The following is an 11,171-nucleotide window of genomic DNA, read 5'->3' on the forward strand; positions in this document are numbered from 1 at the left end:
CAGTCTTCAGTTCAGTCATCCACATTGCCACACCTGTTTGTGAATTTCTGTTTAGATTCCTCATGAAAATTCATCAGCACTAAAGTGCAGATTTCTCCTGAAGTACACATTTGTATGCAATGTCGCCTTATCTACACAGTATTGCAAAGAAATTTCCCCATATATAATGCATTCTCGTATGTTATTTTCAAGAATGCATTATATATGGAGAAATTTCGCTTCTCTGCCTTTTGGCTAAGATCAAGTGTATGTTATTTTCATTAATAATGATTTTATGTGTACACTTTACCTCAGTGTATACATTTATGTACACATTATGTGGCTGAAGAAATAAAATGTAGAGAAGGTTGGATTTCGAAGGAGGATTGTGCTTCACTTCAAATACGGTTTCAGAAGGTGCAAGTGCAGAAAGCTCACCTTTAAATGTGAACTGAATTGAATCTCTCTCCTCACTCTCTTCTCTTCAAATACTAGAAAATCAAGCTCTTGGAACTTATTTATTTCTATTGTCCACAACAGTGGCTGGTTTCTTAATTGACTTGGTTAAATATTTTCTTTGTATTTTGCTGTCCTGCCCCCTGCTCATTATGGTAATAAATAAATGAATGAACACACACACACACACGTTTTTTCAATAGTGCATCCCCAAAAAGTGCATAATTATAAGGTGCAAAGAATTTGAATTCAAATTACCCATGAGTCCAAATGCTTGGCTTGTTATAATTACTTTCAAATTATTTCTGTCAAATATATGTTATAGTTGACTTAGTCATTCTTTTTTTTTTTAAGGGAAACCAAGGAAGTCTTTATTTAGAATTGTTAATAAGGAGAGATAATACATTCTTTCCTTCTTTGAAAAACAAGGAAGTTTTTAGAAGAAATAAAATCAGCATATGAAGTACATTCAGTATTCTGGAAGATAAATTTGCAAGTTAAAGGCTGGAATTCTAGCACACCAAATGTATCTGAGGTTTTTTTTAAAAAAAAAGACTATGACCTCAATACATAAAATTTGAGATTTCATGCTTGTGATGTTTTTGTATGAAATCTTGGGAAGCATTCAACACATTTCCACCACCTCAGCTGATGTTAAACGTATCTACAGTGATTGGCATCTGACAGTGATGTGTTAAATAATATTTGCACCCATTCTTGTAGCAGTTCGATTTTACTGCCAGTTCATAACAGGAGACCTCAAGCATTTATAAAGAAGTCCAGCAGCTTCAGGAATTAAATGTTGCTTCCCACATGGGAGTTGATGTTTCATACTGAGCATGCAGCCGAACATGTGAACTACCTCCCCTGAAACATCGTGTGCTAGATGCTAGATGGAACTTTTGCATTAACTGTCATGGTTAATCTGTGATGCGATTGCTCTGCCCGTGAAAGTCTTCATTACTTCTTGTTGAAGTGGCAGCTGAATGATGACCATGTATGTGGAAACTCAACAGTTTCCGTTGGTTACCAGTTTGTTTCTGAGCCCAATTCAAGATGCTCAGGCCCCAGAGACCTAAAAGACAACCTCTTTCCCTACAGAGCCTCTCGGGTGTTAAGATGAGAGGATGGTTGTTCCACCACCATTAAAAGCTCAGGTGAGTGTGTACCAGGAGAGGCCATAGGGGTCTCCTAACAATTCTCAGCACCCTTAACAAAGCCAGAATTTGAGGGTGGGGGTGAGTCATGACTGTTTAAAGTGGATGTATTTATTTATTTATTTATTATACCCCGTCCATCTGGCTGGGTTTCCCCAGCCACTCTAGGTGGCTTCCAACAAAACATTAAAAATACATTAAAACATCAGCCATTAAAAACTTCCCTAAACGGGGCTGCCTTCAAATGTCTTCTAAATGTCATAGAGCTTTAAAGGCATGGTGTGAATGTGGCCTTAGCATACCCTCCAACACGTTGCAGCCAAAAACCAGGAAGCTTGTCTACCGGGGCTGCACTCCTATGTGAGTTATGTAACTCAGGAATGGGGAGATTGAAACCATTTGCCCCCAGCAGCCCCTGCCCCAAGGTGCTGACCTTTAAAGCCCTAAACGGCCTCGGTCCAGTATACCTGAAGGAGCATCTCCACCCCCATCATTCTGCCCGGACACTGAGGTCCAGCGCCGAGGGCCTTCTGGCGGTTCCCTCACTGCGAGAAGCCAAGTTACAGGAAACCAGGCAGAGGGCCTTCTCGGTAGTGGCACCTGCCCTGTGGAACACCCTCCCACCAGATGTCAAAGAGAAGAACAACTACCAGATTTTTAGAAGACATCTGAAGGCAGCCCTCTTTAGGGAAGCTTTTAATGTTTAACAGACTACTGTATTTTAATACTTTGTTGGAAGCTGCCCAGAGTGGGTGGGGAAACCCAGCCAGATGGGCGGGGTATAAATAATAAATTCTATTGTATTCTATTCTATGATCAGAAAATGTCTGCCTGAGGGAATAGTGCAGAAATCAGCTCAGCAGTTAGAAAATGGAATCTACCGTACTTGCCTGTAAGCAGAAAGTATCTTCAAAGCGCCCCCCTCCCGTGTTGGAGTCACTTGAGATGGGCCAACGTGAATTATCAGAACTTTGCAAAGAGTCAGCAGTCTAGAAAAATGGGGGAGTGAGGCGAACTTTAGGTCTTGAAACCTGCTTGTCTCCCAGAAAGAGGAACCATTGGGGCAGGACTCTTGAAAAGTGCTTGCTTGCAATTTTGTAATCAAGCCTTTGCACATGCTCTTGTACCCGTGTCTGGAAGTTGTTTGTGATATGGTATAAAAGCGAGCCCCAAAGAGCAATCGGGGATCAGCCTTTCAGAATGATCTTGCTGATGCCAGTTGCAGCTTAATAAACCAGACCTTCCTCAGAAAGAACCCTTGTCTGTCTTTATTGACTAGGATAACCTGCAACATAACCTGCATGAGAGCATGGTCTCCCAAAACACCCATTTTCAGGCGCTCCAATCTCACATGGTTTTGAGTGCCGTGCTCTCATGTGGATATCCAAAACAGGATGTCCCCAAATGGAACGATTGTGGGTATACACCTTAGAGCACCTGTCCCCAGCAGAGATTTGCTAGGCAAACTGATATAAACAAAAGAAAGCAATATGTTAGATACTAGTGGATGCAATGATATTTGGCATATCAATGGAAAGCCCAACCCTCAGCATTTTTCTTTGGGGCTCACTCCCTATCTAGTGTATTTAGGATATTGAGCCAAACAGCACAAGGCTATTTGTGGTCACTCAGAAATAAGTTCCATTGTGTTCTGTTAAATAGGGTTTGCTTTATAACAGAGGCGCTGCTGCAGAAGGGTGGCTTGACCTGAAGTGTGCAGCACTCAACAAATATATGGCTTTATGGACAAAGGAGAACAGCAATTTGCATAAAAATAGCATATGCCCATTTATTTTATATTCGCTAAATCCAAATTTAGACATAATTACTGTAATTGAAATAGAAATGCAATTCAGCTCATCATTGTGGGGAAGACTGTGACCTGGGGACCCCGCTCCCCCCTGCAGTGCTGCTCCAATCACCTGAGGCTGAATTTGTTTTCTTTTCTCTCTTTTTTTATAATGGGAATAAATAATCACAGGTTTCGTGCACGTACGCATGTCAGGTTTGTCTGAAGTACTTCTGGAAAAGGGAGCATTTGGGGCAGTTTTATTCATTAAGTGTGCCCTGTGCATCTTGTAGGTAGAGGGCATGAGCCCTTCACAGCTCCCTCCCCTCCACATCTGAACATATTCACCCCCCCCTTTGGCTGTTGTGCTGTTAGTACCAACAGGGAAGGTCTATGTTTCTAATGAAGAATCAGCTGTTTTGCTTGCGATGCTAGTCTTAAATGAAATTATATAGTTCAGAGAAGCAGCTGTGAGATCCAGGAGGAGGATGCTTCTGCCCTGACCTCTGTCAATGTGTGCTATCTGCAAAGAGAGGAGAAAGACATCCACTCACTCCTAGGCTCCTCCTCCTCTTCCTTTCATCTCCATCCTCCCGTTGTGCTGCCACCGATTAAGAGAGAGACAAAGCCATCCATCCACCATGTTCACCTGGGTAAGCACTCCACTACTCATCTTAAAAGGATGGGGAAAGAGGAGGAAGCCACACAGCAAAAATAGAAAACCCACAGTTACGCACAGTTACACAGAGATAGTGCAGGGTAGTGCACACCCCAGAAATGATATCTTTCAGCTTCTGACTTCTAGAAGAAGGTACAGGGTTATAAAGACTAGGACTAGCCACCTGTGAAACAGTTTCTATCCAAATGCAATTTTGGTTTTAAACACAATGTAAGGAGTCTCTATGGGAATATATTGTATTCTAAAAATGGGGTATCAGAGTTTTAGGGGGCTAACCAGGTTGGGATAGCTGGGATAGCAGGCTTGTTGGTTTTGAATGTCTTATGTATATTTTTTCCCCCAATTTCATTGTTCTGTATGGGACAAGGACAATAAAGATTATCGTATCGTATCATGGTTGAACACACACTCCCATTTCCTCTGTGTTCTCCCATGCATACAACATTAGCGACAATGCACACCTGTCCTGTAGCTTCTTGTGACATATTGATATTTGATGCCTTTCCTCCAAACTGTAGCTTCAATCTGAACTGAAAGCTGCTCATTGGGTAAAGACATCCCTGCCCCATCTCTCCTCACTGGTGTGGGCTTACCTCAGGAATCTATCTAGACACAGAAAGCCACAGTGATGTAAACAGCAATGTGCAAATACAGTCTGAAATGTATTTATAGCCAAGGAGAGAGGGTGGAGCTTGTGCAACATTCTGCCACAGGCATCACAATAAATTGACCAGCTTTGAATTTTACACATATTTACTGGGGTGGGGTGGGGAGACACTCCTGTTTGCCTCAGGTATAAACATGTATTGGGTTGGTCCTGCCAGATGATTTTTGTGCCCTTCAGAATGTAAGGTTTGGAAGAAGTACTGCTACCACAGAGACCTGTTTAAATGTGATTAACAGCTTAAGAAGATACCCGCTGGATCAGGCCAGTGTCCCATCCAGTGTCCTAGTGTCCCACGCCAGTGTTCTCACAATGGCCAAGCACATGCCCATTTGAAACCTTCAAGGAGGACCTGAATGCAACAGCACTCTGTCCTCTTGCATTTCCCAAGACTCTGGCACTGCAGATATAGACACATCATGGTTAGTAGCCACCATTAGCCTTATTCTGCTTTAATTTGTCTAATTCTCTTTTAAAGCCATCCAAGTTGGTGGTCATCACATAAAACAGATGTTTGTTAGCAATTCCACATCAGTTTTTGATAGAATTGAATTTGTCATAGTTGTACCTCTTTGTACCACCATCAACACTTTCTTTTCCTCCTTTAAAGCCTTTGAACAGCTTTGTAGATGCACAGTCTATTTATATTTATGATGGCTACAGGGCTGGCAATAGCATAGTTAAGCAAGAGATGTATTTCTTATATAACCTGCTGTAGCATTATGGTTGGCAACTAGTAATTTATTCATATCTGACTGTCAAGAGCCTGCTGGTATCCTGTTTATATGTGCACATAAATTCTTAATAGAGGGCCTTGTAAAAAATAAATATTTTAATATAACTAGCTTTTTCCTTAAATGCAAGTATTTCAGATGCATTTTAATGTTAAAATACCATAGCGATTTAAGCCACATAAGAACAAAACAAGATACAAATTGATCTATACTCAAAATACACTGTGCTCTGAAAACCATCCCTGTTGCCTTAACACATCAAATTTTATATGCTTATCCATCTTCAGACAAAATATTTTTTTGAGGGTTAGGCCTGTCTAAGGCTCATTCCATTTCACTATGGTATTCAAAGCAGCATTGTTTATTTCTGAGTAAAGACCATTTCTATATTTGGTTATCATGAATATGCCCAAGCATAATAGGATAACAAAACAGGGGGAATGCATTTATAGCTCCAAATAACATAGGACTACACTGTATCATGCAGTAAGAGTTTCCTTAGCAGTTTTTGTTTGAAACATCTCATTTGTTCCTCAGCCTAATTAAGTGAGATGAATCATTTATCATCATTGATTGTATCAACAATGTTTTCAAAATGATGGAATACTAAGACAAAAACAGCTTGGGGACCATGCATCATCATCACGGGATTGTGTTTCAACATTTTTTAAAAAAAATGAATAAAAGAATAGCAACAATTAACTATTATTTCGCTATGTTTTGTACTAGGTCACCACTTAATCCCCCCTCCAAAGAAAAGCATATAGTCTTGCAAACCACTTCTAAGAATCAGTGGCATAAAATAAAGAGAGAGAGAGAGAGAGAGAGAGAGAGAGAGAGAGAGAGAGAGAGACACTAATCTACAACAAGAACTAATACTTAGGAAACCATGAACATATTTTTTTGTGATATATGTGTGTGTGGGTTATAAATAAGTATACCAAGTTTTCTCATGTCATTTTTATATCACAAAAAGAGCATAATAAATGTGGAAAAATATCTACAACTTATGTTTCATTATAAGTGGTCAATGTACAGGTTCTTGGTTCATGAATTGGTTTAAACAGTTAAGAAGAAATAAATTAATAAATAAATAAATAAATAAAAAGGGGAGAGAGGGGGAGGGGGAATGGTGAGTGGGTTTGGGTGGTTATGTTTCTATTCTTCTACTTAGTGGGGGTGGGGGGAGTTTGTGTCAGCGTTACTCGTATGGGTTCTCTTACTATTCCCTTCTTGTATTTCTTTGTTGGTGAGAGAGGTTGGGGGTACTATGAACATAATTGAAGGGGAAATGCTTTAAAATGAAATCCACCATGAGTCAGGACAAAACTGCCTTAGGAGGTCATCCAAAAATGAGAAGATGTGTAGCGATAATCTTATCTAACAGGCAGGATGTAAATGCAATAAAATAAAATAATAATAGAAAACATATTTCAAGCACACATCTCATTTTAGGTTTGCGTTTAATATTCTTATGCTTAATTGTGCATGTTACTGATACTTTGAAGATTTTGATTGAATTATCCTCAAGGCAGCTTACAACCAATTGCAATAAAACAATACAAATGAAAGCGCCACACATACAAGATGCAACAGGCGTGCCAGATTGACTCTGCCATTGTGTTTATATCACACTGACTCAGATGCTAGAAAACCTTTGTATTAGTTCCACCCACCCAGGGAGACACTTTTGCTGACAGTTCCCTTCCCTTCAGCCAATACTGTTCAGGACGATGATGATGATGATGATTTGTTTAAAAGGTAAAGGGACCCCTGACCATTAGGTCCAGTCATGGTCGACTCTGGGGTTGTGGCGCTCATCTCACTTTATTGGCTGAGGGAGCGGTGTACAGCTTCTGGGTCATGTGGCCAGCATGACTAAGCCGCTTCTGGCGAACCAGAGCAGCGCATGGAAACGCCGTTTACCTTCCCACCGGAGCAGTACCTATTTATCTACTTGCACTTTGATGTGCTTTCAAACTGCTAGGTTGGCAGGAGCTGGGACAGAGCAATGGGAGCTCACCCTGTTGTGGGGATTTGAACCACCAACCTTCTGATTGGCAAGTCCAAGGGGCTCAGTGGTTTAGACCACAGCACCACCAGCGTGTGTGTGTCTTGGAAGAGTTATGTTAGCCTGAACATTCCTGATTTTGCATGCATGGTTTCTGGGACTGCATGGCTTGTTTTTTAATGAGTCTTAATAATGCTTACTTCTGAGCAAATCTGTTTGAGACAGAGATACTGTATATTTATTCCTCCATCCACTTTGAGTGTTGCTGGTTTCAGTGTCAAGTGACAGCCAAGAATGCACATCCTTGATCAAGAATGCATGAAGTGGAACCTGCAAAGGTTTTGCAGTGTAAAATATTCTTGCTCACTCTGCCTGCCAGCCAGCTCTGCCTTCCATGAGGGAACATTCTTCCATTCCCCTGCTGACCTGGCTTCATCTCTCCTCAATGGTAAATCAGATGCCTATGGACTCTGGGCATGCTCAGTCTTCTGTGGAGTGGAGATTCCTCCCCTTAGGCTTTCATAAAAAATACTTTTTAGGCTTTTGCAAAGCATGGGATTCCACAAAGCCTACTAATACCTCCTTTTTGTGCATGGAGAGTGCCATCTTAGCTACACACAGAGTGTTAGCATTAGTATAGCCTTTAATATTTTGCTTCTCCTGCCAACCTAGCAGTTTGAAAGCACACCAGTGCAAGTAGATAAATAGGTACCGCTCCAGCGGGAAGGTAAACTGCATTTCTGTTTGCTGCTCTGGTTCGCCAGAAGTGGCTTAGTCATGCTGGCCACATGACCCGGAAGCTGTATGCCGGCTCCCTTGGCCAATAAAGCAAGATGAGCACCGCAACCCCAGAGTCGGCCACGACTGGACCTAATGGTCAGGGGTCCCTTTACCTTTACCTAATATTTTGCTTGCTTGTACCACAGTCAATATCCTTATATTTTCATATGATCATTGTCAAATATCCAATATATCAGTTGCAGATAACCTGTTTAGAGTTACATGCAAACACCCTCCCACCTTACTTTCAATTCAGAAATGCAATTCAGAAAGAAATCCAGGCAACTTCCACCATAATGCTTTAGGTGGATATATTACATTTCCACATGGCAATGTACCTCTGCAGGGAGCTCCCTATAATGGCAGTGCTTGAAAGGTTAATGGCATTCATCGCTCTACTAATCTATCCTTTGAACCACTGATTAGCATTGAAATTGATTTGGAGCTACTTGTGGCTGAAATGACATTAATCTAGACTTTGCAGTGGAAAACTCATGTTACTAGGTGATGACACATTGTTTTCTTCATTTTTCCAGTAGAACATATGAAATTGGGAATATCACCCCCCCCAAAAAAAATCAATTTCATTTGCACTTTAAAGTTTCAGCAACACATCAACTGCCTTGTTGGAAATGTATACACCTGAAAATGAAAATGAATTTAACACTCTATTGTACAATGATAAACATTGATAAGATTATAGGCTTGATTTGCCCAAAGCTTGACACTCCGTGATATATTTAGCCATCAGCAAAAGTTATTCTGAACCATTTATGCAGAAGGAATGTACATCGGCCTTAAAATATAAATATGATTCTTTGAATGCTTTGCTATTTTCAGGAGTATAGAAGGTTAAAATAATGACAAGGTGTTATTTTTACTGCAACGTTTAAAATAAATGCAATTCTTAAATGTAATAAAAAGATCCAAGCACTCTTGTCCATGTGTCATAAAACATGGAAGAAGACTACATAAAACAGTCAAACATAAGCATTCTGAGCATGATTTCTGAAAAGTACAGATTTTTTTAGTCTCAACAACAATTGTGCTTTGAAGAATAAGGAGCAAAAGATGACAAGAATTAAAAGCACTATGCTATTAAGTGGAAGAAAGAATTGTTGGTAGTCCAAAATCTAGGTACAATGTGGCAGAGGTAGGCAAATAAAAGTATGCAATTTACTGTGTGTGACATGTTATAAATATGGAAGCATGGAAGGGGATAATTGTAATCTAGCAACAAACCCTTTGCATTATCCACCAGAGGATAATGCATAAGGAAAGGAAAAGAAAAAGATGGAATTAAATATGGTCGCAGATTAGCTTGGACTTTAGAGCCCATGAAAGAATGGCTTTGACCTTTCACAAGGGAGGGTAATAATGGAGGAATATTGTTGTTCTGATAAGCAGCTCTACCACCAAAAGATGAAACAGATTCAAAATGGGGGCAATCTTCGAAGTAAGCACCATTGACGGCATTTACTGTGGAAGGGCCATGGCTCAGTGGCAGTCATTTAGGTAGGAGTGAACTAGTTGGAGCACTGACTCAGGAGAAGGCAGCTGTCCCTATGACTGTGTTTAGGAACCAGACTGGCACTAATTGTTCATCCTTCATGCAATGAACGAAAAACATCAGGTCACTTCTTAACTTCTGCCTGCATTTACTAAAGGGTGGTGGGAACACTGGCAGAGGAACAGGACAGTGGAGGGAGCGGACCGCCCCCAGCATTACTATTCCAGTAGGGTGCCATCGCAGCGGCCTCCCCGGACACACACTGTGCACCCCCTGCCACACCCCCACAGGCAGCGCATCAAGCCCCCAGAACGCGCATCACACCCTCGCAGACAGCGTGCCACGCCCCCGGGGTGCACACCATGCCCCTCTGGGCGGTGTGTCATGCCATCGCCTGCTTCCCGCCCCCGGTAGCAGAGCATGCAGCTTCACCACTGGGTGGGAAAGACTGTAAGATGACCATATAGCTTGGATGTCATAGGCCACAACATCATTTTCAAGACTAGCTTCCAAAGAGTAGCAGGACAAGGCAGATGTTGCTGACTTGATGTTGATGAAGTGTTCTCGTCAGCAGTCAGCAACATCTTGGCCACTGGGTAATCCTAAGAGAGAGGATTTCCAGAGGGTTAACTGTGTTAAATCTATGTTAAAGTAAAAGCAACGGAGTCTTGTGGCATCTTAAAGCCTAACAACTCTATTGTGGTAGAAGCCTAGAGTGGCCAACTATAACTCCCATCACCCCAACCATTTGCCATGCAGACTGGGGTGGATGGGAATTCTAGTCCTGCAGCGTATGAAGAGCAGCACATTAGCTATCTGGGCATAAGCTTTCACAGACTAGGATCATCAGATTCAGGTTTTTAAACCCTAGTTAGCTTTTAAGGTGCTGCAAGACTCTCTGCTGTTTCTGCTGAGTGAAAGGGGTGGCTGGTACCTGATTACATGTGTCAATCTTGGAATCTTTAGACCATCCTGTGAGCTCTTCAAGGTGACCAACCGATTACCAGAAGGTGCTAGAAGCTTTCTAACAATTATGTATGGCAAGTTAAAATTATTATTTCCCACACCCCCATATTATAGAAGAGAGATCTCAGGCTCAGAAAGAATGGTTTGCCCAGGCAAAATTCAAACCATGGATTTCCTAATTTTCAGTTCAGTCTCTTGAACCATCGGAATTTATTCAGATACCTATTTTTGGGGAGGTGTGTGTGTCTGTCTTCGGCAACAGCAGTTTTGAAAGTAGATAAAATATGCCATTTAGTAATCCTATATGTATTTTTTACCTTTTCCAAGTGAGATCCTTTCATTGGCAGGGCCACACAGAATGGACCAGGAAGATCATTTCATAGTGGTTCTGAAGTTGTTTGCCCAATGACAATTGGAGGTGACTGATAATCTCATTCTAAAGTAAA

General features: G+C 41.2%; 1 pseudogene; it reads left to right on the plus strand.

Annotated features, from left to right (window-relative positions):
- The first annotated feature begins 214 nt into the window (after window positions 1-214).
- LOC128422936 (uncharacterized) lies at window positions 215-390 on the plus strand (annotated as a pseudogene).
- The last annotated feature ends 10,781 nt before the right edge of the window (window positions 391-11,171 follow it).

This window comes from Podarcis raffonei, chromosome 10 (assembly GCF_027172205.1).
Source record: "Podarcis raffonei isolate rPodRaf1 chromosome 10, rPodRaf1.pri, whole genome shotgun sequence".
In the NCBI taxonomy this organism is placed as follows: domain Eukaryota; kingdom Metazoa; phylum Chordata; class Lepidosauria; order Squamata; family Lacertidae; genus Podarcis; species Podarcis raffonei.